Here is a 15,988-nt window from a genome sequence, read left to right as displayed (position 1 = left end):
CCAAATCACTAAGTTATTCCTTTTACAGAACACCACCCTTCATATTTTAGGTTTCTTCCTTTTTCCTGTGAAATTAATTCCTTAATAAATACACTTCATCTAGTCCTTGAATGCCTTACGCCGTTAGCCGATACATTCCCACACACTCCAGTTCTGTTGATACAATGATTTTCTGACGCACTTCACAGTGAATGCTTGTCCACCATGAATCCCAGAGAATCTTAGGAAATCCTCTGCCTCTTAGGACACATGCACAAGCCATGTTATCTCAGCTTTCAGAGGAGACATTATTTAAGTCTGACAGCGTGGTTTAGCTTTTCTGTTCATCATGAAAACACATTTAAGTCACTGCAACTCAAAACCAAGGCCAAGCAGCACATTTGAAACGAAATGGCAATCGGGGAGAAGGGGGGAATTTGTGCAAGTAATTCACTTTCTAAGGTCACTAGGCAAATACTTCACATGCATTTGCATATGCACAAATTTCAAGCTAAATTAAAAAAAGAAAAAGATTTACTATGTGGAACATGGGAATGTACAGCCCCTCCACATTTGCAGACAAAAAAATATGCTAGTAATTAACTATCAGCAAATAACATAGGCAACTAGTGTACTGAATTTAGGTCATGCCACTTATTTTTCTCTAATGTATGTTAAAACATGCAACCTTATTCAAATCTTGCTGTTTTTAGAAAATACTGAAGCAGAATTTCTGGTCTTTCCTCTCTCAGCCTCTGCAAAATGTTTTCCTGCTTAGAGACTGTTCTCCCTTGGATGCAAAGGAAAGCAACATCTTGCTAATGTTTGTCAGATGCAAGCTTCAGCTGAATGCTATGCAACCCTGCTAGCGCCTATCTATTAAAGCTGTGCAATCTCAAAGCACTGGATCTGACTTAAAGTCGTCATTCTCCTAAAATTTCATAAATATTTGAACACAATTGGATCGTCAATACATGCTATAGAATTATATTACAATCCCTACTACCAGTAGGCTAAAATAAGGAACATTACTAATTAGTCATCTAACATAGCATATTAGTGTTCCCTCTGCAGGTCACAGAAGCCAGAGTGGCAATTAACAATGTTTGGGGTTGGTTTGTTTTTGGGGTTTTTTTTGGGGGGTGTGAGGTAGGGGGGTGGTTGATTTGTTTTGTTTTTAAACTAAGCCAAGCTACATTGGTTTCAGTGCTGGATATTCCATCTGGAAGGAGCAAAGTGAATTATTTATAAGGTGAGTTTTTCCAAGTACCAGTGTCCATGCTGTTACCCACAAAGCCCATCACTGAATGCCTGCTTTCTTAAGAAAGAAGAAAAGCCTCCTTTGGGTTAGCACCAGGACCAAGGAGGAAAGGAGGGAGAAAGGGACCTTGCCTAAAGCCATCTTTTTATTTAATATTTTCTGCAGAGTCTCCTGCCAGCGCTACCGTGAAGATTTCTGGAATGTCAATTTGTTCCAGATAATCAAAGGAGTGAAAGCTGTTATTAAAATCAAGTTACATTTCCATGGCATCTAAATCTGCTTTTCCTATGCTCTCAAGTTCCCCATGTCCCCCAAGACTTTCAGGTCATAAGAATACATAAACAAAGTTAAACCCCTAAAAAAATAAACTATGAAAGATCAATTTATTCTCAAAATAACATAAAGTAACATAGGAAATCTCAGGAAAACAAAGTCCTAGATCTCCCCAGCCCCATGGAGAGACCATTTTTTCTCTATTAAAGTGGTACTAATCATAGAATAGTTTGGGTTGGAAGGAACCTTAAAGATCAGCTAGTTCCAACCCCCCTGCCATGAGCACGGACATCTTCCACTAGACCCATCCAGGGTCTAGTGAGGTTGGATCCAGGTTGGCTCAAAGCCCCATCCAGCTTGGCCTTGAACACTGCCAGGAATGGGGCATCCACAGCTACTCTGAGCAACCTGTTCCAGTGCCTCACCACCCTCAGAGTGAAGATTTTCTTCCTTGTACCTAATCTAAATCTACCCTCTTTCAGTTTAAAGCCATTACCCCATGTCCCATCACTACATGCCCTTGTAAAAAGCCCCTCTCCAGCTTTCTTGCAGACCCCCTTCAGGTACTGGAAGGCCACAATAAGGTGTCCCCACAGCCTTCTCTTCTCCAGGCTGAACAACCCCAGCACCCCTCAGCCTGTCTTCACAGGAAAGGTGCTCCAGCCCTTGGATCATCTTTGTGGCCCTCCTCTGCACCTCCTCCCACAGGTCCATGTCCTCCTTATGTTGGGGGCCCTACACCTGGATGCAGTACTCCAGGTGGGGTCTCACAAGAGTGGAGCAGAGGGGGAGAATCACCTCCCTTGGCCTGCTGGCCACGTTTCTTTTGATGCGGCCCAGGATGCAGTTGGCCTTCTGGGCTGCAAGCACACATTGTTGGGTCCTGTTGAGTTTCTTGTCAACCAACACCCCCAAGTCCTCCTCAGGGCTGCTCTCAATCCATTATCTGCCCAGCCTGTATTTGTGCTTGGGATTCCCCCGAGTCTTGCATGGGACCTGGCACTTGGCCTTGTTGAACTTCATGATGTTCACACAGGCCCACCTCTCACGACTATCAAGGTCTCTGTGGATGGCATCCCTTCCCTCCAGTGTCAACTGCACCACATAGCTTGGTGTCGTCAGCAAAGTTGCTGAGGGTGCACTCAATTCCACTGTCCATGTTGCTGACAAAGATGTTAAACAGCACCAATCCCAAAATGCCACTCGTCACTGGTCTCCACTTGGGCATCGAGCTGTTGACTGCGATTGTTTGAGTACAACCATCCAGCCAATTCTTTATCCACTGAGTGGTCCATCCGTCAAATCCATAAGTCTCTAAATTTGAGACAAGGATGTCATGCAGGACAGTGTCAAATGTGCTGTCCAGGTAGACAATGTCAGCTGCTCTTCCCTTATCCACTAACGCTGTAACCCCATTGTAGAAGGCCACCAAATTTGTCAGGCACCATTTGCCCTTAGTGAAGCCATGCTGGCTGTCACCAATCACCTCTTTGTTTTCCATGTGCCTTAGTAGAGTTTTCAGGAGGATCTGCTCCATGATCTTGTTGGGCACAGAAGTAAGACTGAGTGGCCTGTAGTTCCCCAGGTCTTCCTTTTTGACAATAGGGGTGACGTTTCCCCTTTTCCAGTCAGTGGGAACTTCACTGCACTGCAACGACCTCTCAAATATGACGGAGAATGGCTTGGCAACTTCATCTGCCAGCTGCCTCAGGACCTATGGATGTATCTCATCAGGTCCCATGAACTTATGCACCTTCAGGTTCCTTAGACAGTCTTGAACCTGACCTTCTACAGTGGGCAGCTCTTCATCCTCCCAGTCCCTGCCTTTGCCTTCTGTGACTTGGGTAGTGTGGCTTGAGCACTTGCTGGTGAAGACTGAGGTAAAAAGAGTCACTGAGTATCTCAGCTTTCCCCATATCCCAGTTAACCAGGTCTCCCATTTCTTTCTGGAGAGGGCCCACGTTTTCCCTAGTCTTCCTTTTATCGCTGACAGACCTATAGAAGCTTTTCTTGTTGCCCCTGATGTCCCTGGCCACATTTAATTCTATCATGGCTTTAGCTTTCCTAACCAAATCCCTGGCTGCTCAGACAATTTCACTACACTCCTCCCAGGCTACCTGTCCTTGCTTCTACCCTCTGTAGGCTTCCTTTTTGTGTTTGAGATTATCCAAGAGTTCATTCATCCATTCAGGCCTCCTGGCACTTTTGCCTGACTTCCTCTTTGTTGCTATGCATCACTCCTAGTTTGGAGGACGTGATCCTTGAATATTAACCAGGTTTCTCAGATGTCTCTTCCCTCCAGGGTTTTGTCCCATGGTACTCTACCAAGCAGACCCCTGAAAAGGCCAAAGCCTGATCTCCTGAAGTCCAGGGTAGTGAGCTTGCTATGTGCCCTCTGCAGTGCCCTAAGGATCCTGAACTCCACCATTTCATGGTCACTGCAGCCAAGGCTGCCCTTGAGCTTCCACCTCCAAAAGGAAGGAATCAAGCAACCAAACAAACTTAACCTACAGATCTTTAGCAGTTCAGCTGAGCAGTTCAGTTACAGAAACAGGTGCTAAAACTGAAGAATTAACCTTCCCTAATTGCTTAGATGCCCCAAAATTTTAATTTTATTAGCATAAAACCCCACTAGTGTGCACATCAAGAAAACCCACAGTCTTGGCTAACCAACATTTCAGGCCTATACAGTACAGAGACCTACTGGAGATTTGCATACTAAGCAGTCTCACGGTTACTTGAGGTATGTTCACCAGCCGCCAACAGTAATCACCTCAGCCAGAGGCACAACAAACAATCTCTTATTTTAAAAGAATAAAAATTTAAAAACTTACCTGGTAGAGCACTCACCAAGGAAATCACTGTTAGATTAGGCAAAACGAAGTCACTTTTCCTTGCCTCTGTTGAATCTCAGGCATTCTGCAGAAAGGAGGGTAAAAATTATATAATTAGAGGAAAGGAAGAACAACTCTGCAGCTCAGCAGGGGGGGCCATGCTCACCCCAGTTTATGCCCTCTAAGCCATGCTCACTGTGCTGCCTGCCCATTCTGCCTTAAAGAGTAGGTGAATAAAACTGGATTCAGCCCATGCTACGACAGGCTAAAGGGTCAGATTTTGAATAACAATTAGATGCTAATGTGATTCCAAAAATCCCATTAAGAGTCTTATTACCTCTGCAACTGCCTACCTACATCTTCAAAAATCTGGATCAGATAGTTTGTCTATGGTTGCATTCTAAGTCTGTGGCAGAGCAAGAAAGTGCTGCTGGGTTCCCAAGCTCTAAAACCTGAAAGCATCAGGACATGCTCCTTCTAGAAATTGTTAGCACTGATTTTAAACTTAATGATCTTTAATGCCTGGAAACCTCTACCCAAATGGACCCTCACTTTTCCGGTGAGCAACAGGGGGACACAACTTTAGTTGTTAAAGCAAATCAGAGCCATGGGTCACTGAGATCTGTCTACTATTTGCATCTGCTCTAGATATTTTCACGCAGTCAAAAAAGGAGAATAAATATCCAAATGAAAATATTGTTTCTTCTACCACTTCACAAAAAGCAGCTAGATACAATTGTGGTGAAGCTTTTTCTAGCAAAATTTATTAACCGACCTTGAAGCCTAGAAAATGCAGGACCCTTGATTTAACAAGGGAAAGAACTCATTTCCTTTGCTAAATTTGTAACCCTTCCCAGCTTCAGAACACTGACTGGAGCACCAACCAGGAACTGAACAAGGATACCTTTATTATTTTCATTTCTCTAAGCCATTGCTTTACTTTTGCCTGTTCTAGAGGAACCCAAGATTAATTTCCCTCTCCTCCTTAGCTATTTCTGTGCTATGGACTCAGCCAAAGGTGACAGTGAAGAATCCACAGAAACCGAACATGAAATGTTCTTGCTCTGAACTTTCAAGAAGCTATTGAATGTAAGACTGGATTTTTTTTTAATATCACCATAAGGCCTGTTTATATACTTGGAGTGGAAACAGTTCACATTCAGCTGCAATTGATTTCCTGTATGGCAAAATACCTCAGGCATTCAGCTGGCTGGGAACACTGCAGAGGCCTCTTACCATCACCAGTTTTTTGAGACCAGAAAGATCTGCCCCATGCTTGTTCTTATGCCAGAATAAATAGAGTCCCTGCTGAGCGTCCAAGTTAATTTGGTCTAGGGGAACCAAATCATAAACAGGCAAGATTTTATACTCCCAAAATCCATTTTAAAAAACATTGGTCTACTTTCAACTTCAACAGTAATACAATCAGTTCAATCTTGCTAATGTGGCACAATGTTCATCCTCAATTGTTTTTTAAATACAGGAACTACTCCATTTGAGGTTTGGTTGTTTGTTTTTTAAATGAAATATCAATACATTTTCCCCTCATCCAATCGCTAGATTTACAGCAATAAATCAACACTACAAGGCAATTTCACAGAATAAAAGAGTGTATTTTCCCCCTTTGGTATCACCGAGTGACAATTATAATAGTTTAATTTACTGCATTTTGGTTTTTTTCTGTTCATAACTGAATACACAGAATAGCCTCCACCAACATTTCTATGAATCTGAAGAAGGAAATACATGACTAGTCTTTACCAGGTTCCTGTGATTAGACTGTAACAGTTGTAACATTCAAATGCCCAACCACCTGACTGTACCTCAGATTGTAAATTAAGCAAAACGAAAATACAAAGTGAGCTGTAATTACCATCCTACTTCCCTCATTCTTAAATCCTCCGGAGGCAAAGGACTCCATTTCAACTGCTAGAGAAAGTTGTTCCTTTAAGAACCCTAGGAAGAGATAGACTGGCAACACACCCACAACCGTTTAAGTATACACACATACATGCGTAGATGTGTGTGTATTTATACATAGGTGTATATACGTGTGTTTACACATACGTAAATAATATGCGTGTATATACATAAATGAAACCTGACAATCCTGAAGAAGCCTTAACTTTTTATAGGGGCACTCATGTTTCATGAATAGCAGCTTCTTAGTTCCAGAGTAAAATTATTGGTCTAAAGCTGAGAGATATTCTCTAACTCCCAGAGCACACAACAGCCTTTCAAAGCCTTTGGATCGATGACTTCAGACAGGGTCCTGCAGTCACATCCAAATCAACTAAAGCACAAGCTATTAGATGATAGAGTGTCCTTCTATCAACCTTCTTTAACTTTTTCAAGAACGTTTTCTACAGATCTTGATATTGTCATACTACATAAAAGCACAACCCGTAAGGAAAATGAATTTTTCATCTGTGAATTTTTTTTACTAATTTGGCTAAATAAATGGTTTATTTATCAAGCTTAAGAATGTTGCATGCTTTTGCACTAGAAACACTATCACAAAGAAAACATGTGCATGTCCAATTAAAGAAATTAACCAATATACTATCATTTGTCCTACAATTTCTATTTCACCTTTAAAAAGCTTGCATGTTTTATAATAGCTTTAGTTATTCTAGAAATACATCACAATTATTATTAAAAAAAACTTTGCACCCCTAATCACTTTTGGAAAATAAATAGGATTAAAGCATCAAGCAAATAGCAGTTTAAGAAGCAAAAACCCCAAGGAAACCTACACTCAGATACTGAAATTGACTTGAACCATAATGACTGTTGTCCTATGAAAAACATTCTGGCACCTGGAGATTTCAGTGTAACATTAAATGCAACTTGAAAACTATCTTTCAAAACTCAGTGAAATCACATTTCTTTTTTCTGGGTATACTCTGCATGGGAGGCAACCAAAGTCATTTTAAGTAAGAGGATGGGTGTTTTACGTTATTCTCTTAGGAGTCTTTGGGATTATCTCCACCTCAGTCTTCCTAAGAAGTGTGGCACGCACCCCTTCCATGCTACACAAGAACAGTCCCAGACTGAGATGCTCAGTGAAAGGCTAACATTATCACTTTACTCCAATAAACTGGTTCCCTCAAACCATAGGTTTGAATTTTGAAATCTTTGCTTTTCAAGAATTTCCCTACCCTGTTTCTCCTAGGGAAAAAAGACCAAAATAAGCCAAAGCCACCCAACTACGTATAATTGCGTTCCACAAACTTACAAATGGGAATCCACTTAAATTACAAGTAGGGCATCAAGACATCTGTTCCATTCATTGTCACACCCTGCTTTTAACTGGTCCTCAACCATACTAAATCACATCTTATATCCAGACAACTCCATCCTTACAACTTGGATCATACTGTGTATTCAACATAATAAAACTGTGCCAACATATACTATAGCATTTTAAAACAAATACTCTTGCCAAACAATTCCACATACTAGTCCTCTAAGAAAGGCTGAGAATAAAAATCATAGTAGAAGTTCACATATGTCAGGTGGCAAACCACTGTGCAGGTTTAATAACCAGCAATGAGGACTAAAGAATTTATTTGACAGGATTTTTACCAACTTATGTGCCAGTACTTAAAGCCCATCTTTTCTGGCCAAGGAAAGCAGCTTGCCTATTACAGAATCAAGGGAAGGTCACATACTGTAGCACCTTCTCATTGCATGATGTAACTGCGATGAACAGACAGAAGATGTGCTGCATCCCAAGGAAACTGATTTCTTCCACATGCAATCAGCTGAGCACTTTCCCGGACGTATTAAGCTAATTTCGTGGGCTAAGTACATGCAGTGCTCCTAGAGTTTCCTTCGCTCTACCCATTCACAACAGTGAACAAAGGCTAAGTTGCATGAGGTCAACAGCTAAGAGCGAATCTTTGCCAGAACTCCTCCAGACCATCCCTGGTATGACCCCAGACTGTCCCCGGGAAAGAAGTCTGTGTTGGGCAAGTATGGGCATAAACAAGTAACTCTGACCCAGGTACCAGAACTAATGACCTCCTGTATGACTCAATGTTTATAACGAACAAATAAGAGAAACCAACCCAGTACATTTTTCTGAAATTGTCAGAAGATAGGTATCACCAATCCTCTATTAAAAACAAAAAAAAAAGACTCTCATGCAGCACAGGCATTGATTTAAAGAAGAGCAAAAGGAAAAAAAAAGAACCATACAGGGGGCAGACTCCTCATTGCTAGAAGACAGTGGCAACGAAGAGGCATTCAGATGGCCCTGGCACCCATACCCCTCTGGAAGCTTGAATAGCTGCATGATGCACACTGCCAGGGTGGGCAGATACATCTGTCAGGTATGTACGGAAGCACGGTCCCCTGAAGATGAAAGAGACTAGAAAGCAACAGATCTTCAGTGACAAATTCTGGTGAGCTTTTCTTCTGAAGACAGCAAACCAGAGAGCTGTGGTTTTGTTTTTCCAGAATTCTTCCTTGAAAAGCAGACACAGCTCCTATCCTATCCAAACAGCACGCAGTGGTGTGCGAAAGAAATCCCTTCTCCTCCATACCCTACCTGTGCATATCATAGGTCCCATCATGTCAAAGCTTCACCAAACGACAGAAGAAAAATGCCTATTCTGCTTTGTGGGAATCCAAGTCAGTGCCTATGTTGTGCTTGGGATGAAAAAACTGCTTTGGAGGGACCTGAGGGGTGCAAGAGCCAAATCTGTCGGGTATGTTTGAGAACAGGGGTGGTTTGCTGGCAGGACCTCTGCTGCAGAGTTGCAAGAAGAACCTCTTCAGTGTGGTTTCTTTTGGATCTCCACTGTGCACTGAGCAGCAGGATGGCTTAGCTTCAAGGCTGAAGAACTCAAGAGACACTGTCGGCATGTACAGCCATGACAGAGGAAGCACACCTGTGTTGTTAAGAGGCCATGCTGCCGGAAGAGAGTGACGCTGCAGGTAAAGAGGCAAAGTGCAAGCTGCAGTAATGGAGATCACTAGGCTGAGTCACCGTGCAGGAGGTCAGCTCTAAACTCCGCTCAGGACGGCTCATGCCTTGGCAAACCACTCTGTCCTTCAGACAAGAAAGAGGGGGCTTTCTTGGCACTCTATTCTGCATTTCCCTGCTGGAAGACTTCATGAAAGAGGAAAGCGATTCTTGAAGGGAAGGTCTGCAGAAAGCCCGGTCCTTTTTAACTGAAAAAATTGCCTAGCACTGCCTCTCCTAGCACACAGACATCTCTGATACCACTTTAGGAATAAAGTCACCTAAAGCAATGGAGGAACAGAAGCATGCCAAGATTCTGCCCTATAAATCAGAAAGAAACCTTGGAGATTAAATGGTTATTGATGCCCCCAGGAAATACCTATTATCTTTCACTTAATAACAGGTCACAAAATTCCACAGTGGCTTACTAAAAAGCCTACACTATGCCTGATACTTGGTGATGCAGGTAGATGTTCAGAACAGAAGTTAATAGCTTTCCCCTGGAAATCTGAGAAAAACTCACAATGTTAAATGAGTTCAAGCTCAGGAGAAGGAGATACTGGAGATGACACCCTCTTACCTCAAGCCAGCAGAGACTTCACAGCACACCAACCTGATAAAGCAAGAATTGTAAAAACACTCCTTATTGGAGTGTGGCAAATGGGCCTGTCTACCTGCAGGACCGAGACAGCAAGCTCCTCAAGGTAGCAAGAACACAAAATGACCAAGACAGATCAAATCAGAGATTTAGGACTTCAGACTCATCTAACATGAGAGAGACTGACAATTATCAGAAAAGACTGATGGAAAGGAGAGATTACAAACTTTGTGTGCTGCTAGAGCATGAGGGAAGGCAAGCTGTCTCTCCAAATTCAATAATGATTCACTGTTAAGTACATCTTTGTCTACCATTCAAATAGGCTAAGACTGATGATTCCTCAGAGAAATTAGTGTTTCTGCAACAGGCTGAAGTCTATGATGACATCATTCAGGCACTAAGGTATGACAGCTCTCTGAGCAACCACACAAGGTATGTTATCAGGATAATGAGAAGGACTCAGTAAGTAAACAGTGACAAAGCTTCAAAAACACTTGAGTGTGAAGCATGCTAATCTCGGCAGCACCAAACCTGCTCCCAAGGTAAAATGATGATTCTGCTGATATTAACTTGGTTACAGTTTAAACAACAAGTGGAAAGCTTTATGCATACTGAAGTGATAAAGATTACAGACTTGCATAATAAGTAGATCTTCGTTTCACCCATCTATTTTCAAAATTCTTTACACAGAAGGAACTATAATTTTTTCCTTCATATCAGTTACCAAGCGCACAAAGCATGATGTTACTTTGATTCAGGTACCACACATCAGTGGCAGCAGCAGAAAGCAAGTAGTTCTGCCACTGTATTTCTGAAATCCATTGGAACCTCAACTATGAACCTGGGCTCGCTGGGATAGGCAACACAAATACAACAACAAAAACTAAACAAACAGAAAAACCACCAACCAATCCAAAACCAAAAACACCAAGCCAAAAACCAACAGCAAGTCCATACTGGTATGTAGAAAGCACAACAAAGCTGCAACAGACATTGTATCTAATCTTAGGGGACACACAGGGGGGTAAACGTTAGTAAATAACAAAGAGTTCACAGGAGGTTAAGGAGGAAAACTTGCCTGTGTTTACAGATAACTATACCTAACACAAGCGGAAGCATGGGAGAAAGTAGAAGCCCTAGATCCTATGCACTAAATCTAGGAGGTAGAGACTACTCATGTGGCCTGATTAAAGGCAGAAGCTGACCTTGAAGCCCACGCCCAGATGACAACTCTGAAAGATGTCAACCATGACTGTGAAAGGGCTGTTCCACTCTCCCTGACAGCGCTCCTTAGGACGAGTCAAACAGCCTTCTCATTCCTTTGCTAGATATCAAAGTTTTATCTACAACAGCTCCGAGTATGCAACTGAGCAGGTGACTCAATCACTGTTCCCATGACACCCTTTTTAGCCCTGCTCAGTACTTCCAAGTGAGAGGACACGTGCGTCCTACCAGCAGAGAACATTAAGCTGCAAGATACTTATGCATGGGGCGTGATCCTGAAATGTCTGAATGGATATGAATGTTCAAATATTTCAACGTTAACATTCATTAAGTTAGGTTTTAAAACATCTGGGCAGGGCTCACATGCAAGTTTCTACAGAACGCATGCTTATGGGAAAAGCCTTGGCACCACTTACAGTCTGAAACTCAATGACAGAGCGGGCAAGCAAGACTTATAGGATTCAAAGATAATTAGCGCTGCTCCAGTCACAAGTTTGCATGGGAAACAGCTGCCAACCCAAGCTATACCCATACACTTATAAAACACACATGCAACTTCCACTAGCACAATCACCCATGGTCCAATAGTGGACTAGGAAGCAGGACTAGTGGAGCTTGTGCCAACGAAGGAAGGAAGAAAGAAAACAAGTCAAATGCATCAGGTCTCTCTTCTAGATAATTTTTCAAACCGACACCTTGCTTTGTCTTTTCACAGCAATGCTCTGCATCATGGTAAGCAAGAACACAGGCAGTGACCACCCCCATATTCAGGTCCTTCAGAAGGTGCCCCAGTCGGCAGCTGACAGTGGTTTTAAACAGCTTGTAACTTTGCTTGGACAGCTGCTTCTTTCAGGCCTCCTTGATAAGTATCAGTAGCTTTTCCCTCCATTTCCTCCCCCAGTCCACCCTGACTAGGCCTCTTTCTTTTCCTGCACTTGTAATCAAATTTTCAGTTAAACCTATTTTAGGCCAAGTTCATGTAAACTCAACTCTTGGTGAATCAGACAGACCTATCTGATGCAACAACCACAACTTAAGAAATTATTTATATCCTTAAAGTGACTTGAGAAACTTTTAACACTGAGATAATTTGTCACACACATGCTCCTTTGGAAATCGAATTAACACAAAAAGGCTTTGCTGATACTTTATTTTTTAATCAGTTCATGTTCATCTCTTGTATTCTTAACCACATATATAAAAGGCTCCCATACCTGAGTCATACCTGTTGCCGCTGGACTGGTGATGTGCCTAAGACTGACTTTACCTCTTCACTCTCTCTGCTCCTGTTTCCCCCCCACCCCCGGTTTCGTGGTTCCACCTGCTCACTCTGATGTGTGATGTTTTTCTGAAGCCCCAAGTCTTGGAGCCATGACATCTCATGGGAATCTCAGCTGTTCTTTCAGAAAAGAAGTTTCTGTGCATTACAGTTACAACAAAAGAACTGGAAAAATATTACTTTAATAGGCTTAAAAAAATAAACTGAAAAATATTACAAGATTAATGGTTAATAAACCAAACACACAAGTTTGGGAAGTCTGAGCCATGACTGGGGTGGGGAGGACACTGTTTGGGATTGGTGATGCAGCACAACTTTTTAGGTGGTTTTGGTTAGTCTCCCAGGATGAGAGGCTTAATCAACTATTAAATGAGCAGCTGTTAGAAAAGCTAGCATCTTTTTTAAAAAAAAAAAAAAAAAAAAAGGGGGGGGGGCACCATAGGTTCTGTGTCCTCTGCATTCTCAGTTTACATGAATAATGCTTTCTTCCACTTTTTTGCTCATTGCCAGTGCTACAAACTAAAACACTTTCTGTGCAACCACAGTAATGCAGGTTCTCAAAACTAACCATTCAGCAAGTCTTTTTGCCACTCCAGACTTTGCTGAGGGCTGTGATAATTCTTCTTTTTTTCCTCCTTCCCTCTTAAGACTACAAAAGCAAAATGCTGTTTAGAGTACATAGTGGGGAGACATCTTCATTGTTGCCACACGGAAAAATTCCAGCTCATTGTAAGAGGACCACCATATATAATCACAACTACTCCAAATGTCTTCAGTAGACATTACATTATTAACTTGCATTTTTTCATATGCCATTATTCTATCTTCTATTGTATATTCTATCTAAATATCTGTTCACTACATTTGGTCTCTAAAAAATTTATGGCAAAGTAACTTAAAGCCAAAACTAATTTAACGTGTCAATAAAATGTGTTTCTTTAACACAGCAATCATCCTCAACACATGACTGAATACAAAAGGGAATTCACATCAGATTAATTCCTTTGTACTAACTTATAACTGCCACAGCTTTATAGATGTCTGGTTTGAGAAATGCTTCTAATCAGAGTCCTGCAAACGGCTCCCTTTATCATCAGATTGGATGTTCCAATTATTTCCTGGCCCAGCGCATCTGACCTTATGGACTTGGGGTACATGGCAGGGCCGTGCCGAGCGTCATCCCCAACCGCCACCCAGTGATATGGCGCCTCTCCTCTTCACGACCCATGCTCCGAAGGCCAAGAACTGCAGCTCTGGCTTCGCTAGGGAGAGACTTGGCACTGCCCAGCAAGTGCTGGAGTGGCCCCCAAACATGAGGGAGGGAAACAAACAAATAAATAAAAATCAACGGTTGAATGAGTCTTTGGCATGCTTTAATAAGTGCTAATTACCTGTTAAAAGATTGTTATTTGGGACTTAAGAAAATAAAAGAGAGATAAAAACAAAAAACCTGTCCATTCTGAGTTCACATATTTTGTAGTATCCTTCCCTAAGAATTGTTTTGGTTTGGGGTTGGTCTTTTTTAAATACAAAGGGCACATGCAAACTTTAGGGGTGATACCTCTGTACAAAACTTTTTTTTTTTAATAGCGATATCTCAGGTTAATCAGTGGAAGTATTCTTCAAAATTACTAACAGCAGATTTTCTAACTCTGTTCTTGTTAGCCCTGTCTTTGGGTTGATCAAAGATACTCACCAGAGCCCACAAGTTGCATGGGTGATGCTATCACAGAGCTTCAGCTATCCCCGTTACCAAAAGTCTTTTCATTAAGGTAAAATGACAGAAGCCACTATTACAATTACAGTTCTGTTAGTCTTACATGGCTACAGAAAACAGATCAGCTTTGTACTGCAGAGTTTGCATTCAAAGATAATATAGCACTACTTCAAGTATGTGCCTTCATCAGTTCCTATAACCCTATCTAGTTAGGGCTTAAAAAGCCCTTCCTGAATTAGAGTCAAGAAGTCACAAGCGTAGGAAGGGCAGAGGATGACAGGTATATGGCAATCCAAACAAATGCACGAGGAACTTTCAAACATGCACACTGCTCCAAATGACTTCGCAAAAATACTAATACCAGTGCCACATGAAAAATTGCATCAGTGAAAAGTTCAACCATGCCAATCTATACAGATAGCAGTAGCAAAAAGTACCACAAACTCATGACTTGCCTAAATTACTTATTAAACAAGCAGATATTTTCACTTCCCTTCTAGCTTTAAACTTTTAAGCCACAATTATGGTTTAAAATAAAAAAAAAAAAAAAGAAGAAAAAACCAACAAAACAGACCACATTAAAAAAAAACACCACACACAAAAAAAAACACCCCACAGAAAAACCACGCCACACAGGAAGGTACCAAGAGCTCAGCCAGTTAGCTCCAAAGCTTTTCTACTGGCCACAGTTTATGCCAAGGCCTTGCAATCCACCCTTTTAGGCGAAAAGTTTGCTTTTGGACAGTTGTATTCTCACATCCTGCCCAAGGAAGGAGGGGAACACATTAGCAGATGTCCTGAAATCATGAGCGCTGCCAACAAACTAAGTTCGCTTCTCAAAGATTTCCAAAGCTGCACATTCTTAACATCTACCCTCACTCCAAAACCAAGTCAATACTGTCTTTGCAAGATGTTATCTAGTAAGACTATAAATTACAAACTGATTTAACTACACACCTATTTTTTGTTGGTTTTTTTTTTTTAAGCATCATAAGTAAAACAACAAGAAAAATGACACATTAACACCTAGCTTTAATCATAATGTGCCTTTGCAGGGATGCACTCAGTCGTACAGCCACAGGTCAACGTTGCTTACCCAGGTCTCTGAGAAAAAGCTAGCATTCCCATAAATGAACACATTTAAAACTGAACATTTTATCGGAGTGTTTTGCATCATTTCTAGTTCATCAGCTTAGAACACAGAGGAGAAGTAAAGAGTCAAAGTTTAATATCTAAGCATCTGCACAGACCTGAAAACAATACCAATATTCATTGAGAGACCCATCTCAAACCACCATCTCCTGTTTTCAAGACAAAAGCCCTATTAATACATTTTCTAACCTTAGCATAACTCTTATGTTTTCATCTCAAAGCACCCACACACACATCGGTAAAGAGTTCCCAAAATTATGACAACTACATGCCACACGCACCAAAAAAGAAAAAAAAAATTTAAAAATAAATCTCAAGGAAGCTATATACTGTGCCTTGCCAACCACAGTGAATTACACAGCCAGGAGTTGCTACAGCCAGATTTAGCTTGTACATGCTAACAGGATTCCTTTATAAATTTAGCTAGAGGCACAGGCAACAAACGCTTGTGGAAATTTGAACCGCAACTCTCCAGCAGCAAAGATTGCTCCCTCCAAGAATGAAACAGTAGCAAAAGACGACTATTAGTAGGCTCTTATTACACAGCTTTCAAAACACCTATAAGTCATCAGGTTCTCCAGGCAGCATTATTAAATTGCTGAAGTACCAGCAAATATTAAAAGAAAAAAGCAAGGCCACAGCTGGTTTAGAGTCTGCCAATTAATAATTAAAGGAGGAAAAAAGCCAACCAAAGACAGA

At 41.5% G+C, this 15,988-nt stretch overlaps 1 protein-coding gene across 3 annotated transcripts in view; it reads right to left on the bottom strand.

Annotated features, from left to right (window-relative positions):
• The window catches only part of PLEKHG1 (pleckstrin homology and RhoGEF domain containing G1), a 140,224-nt gene that overhangs the window by 122,857 nt on the left and 1,379 nt on the right, over positions 1-15,988 (bottom strand). Inside the window, exon 2 of one of the 3 annotated variants that reach the window (XM_064447031.1) lies at positions 4,348-4,432. The exons of 1 other annotated variant lie outside the window; for it this stretch is intronic. The gene's annotated coding sequence lies outside the window, so the exon portion shown is untranslated. The remainder of the gene's footprint in view (positions 1-4,347; positions 4,433-15,988) is intronic. One more of the 3 variants, XM_064447032.1, reaches the window with a different exon arrangement.

Source organism: Phalacrocorax carbo, chromosome 3 (assembly GCF_963921805.1).
Source record: "Phalacrocorax carbo chromosome 3, bPhaCar2.1, whole genome shotgun sequence".
NCBI lineage: Eukaryota > Metazoa > Chordata > Aves > Suliformes > Phalacrocoracidae > Phalacrocorax > Phalacrocorax carbo.
This window is presented reverse-complemented; position numbering and strand designations above follow the sequence as displayed.